This window comes from Octopus bimaculoides, chromosome 22 (assembly GCF_001194135.2).
Source record: "Octopus bimaculoides isolate UCB-OBI-ISO-001 chromosome 22, ASM119413v2, whole genome shotgun sequence".
Lineage (NCBI taxonomy): Eukaryota > Metazoa > Mollusca > Cephalopoda > Octopoda > Octopodidae > Octopus > Octopus bimaculoides.
Genome location: NC_069002.1, coordinates 19,709,540 through 19,710,257, shown reverse-complemented (window position 1 = coordinate 19,710,257; position 718 = coordinate 19,709,540).

The following is a 718-nucleotide window of genomic DNA, read 5'->3' as shown; positions in this document are numbered from 1 at the left end:
TATATATATATATATATATGACGATGATAATCTTCCAACTGAATTAGTAGACCAAAACACAAGTCAGCTCAATATATGTTGAAGAATATATGGTGTGTCGATACATATGTCGTGAAATTTACCTTTATTTTAGATGAACGCATGCGCATAGAGACACACACACATGTAACAGGATAAATATTGGTTGGAACTGGAAGAGTGCCACACAATTCCTTACATAAATGTTAGAGGAAATTAGCAGAACAAGAAAACATTCGAACATAAAAATAATCTTTTTATTCTGTATGTACAAAAATGTACACCTCGGGACAATCAGTAGCCAGGTCTGGTGTGGAAGCAACAGAGGCGGAGTGAATCATACTTTGTGAAGGCATTCTTCACACTAGTCCGGCTACAACGGAGCTGGTGAAATACCTAGCTGGTCAAACACCGAGCTGGCCAAATAACGGTCAGCAGCAGAGGCGAAAGAGAACTGCTGAGAACACGTCCGCCTAGTTCAGGGGCTGCGTCTCGAGTCTGAGATACAAGAGAACACTGCTGGTGCTCGTTTTCTGCGCATGCGCATGAGGGAACTTCCGACAGGCCATCCAGAAGCTTCCAACCCTGCGCATGCGTGCTGACGACCCCCAAAATGACGTCACTACACACTCTAGCACACTCCCCAACCACCACACACAAAAAGATATATGTGTGTGTATATATATATATATATATATAT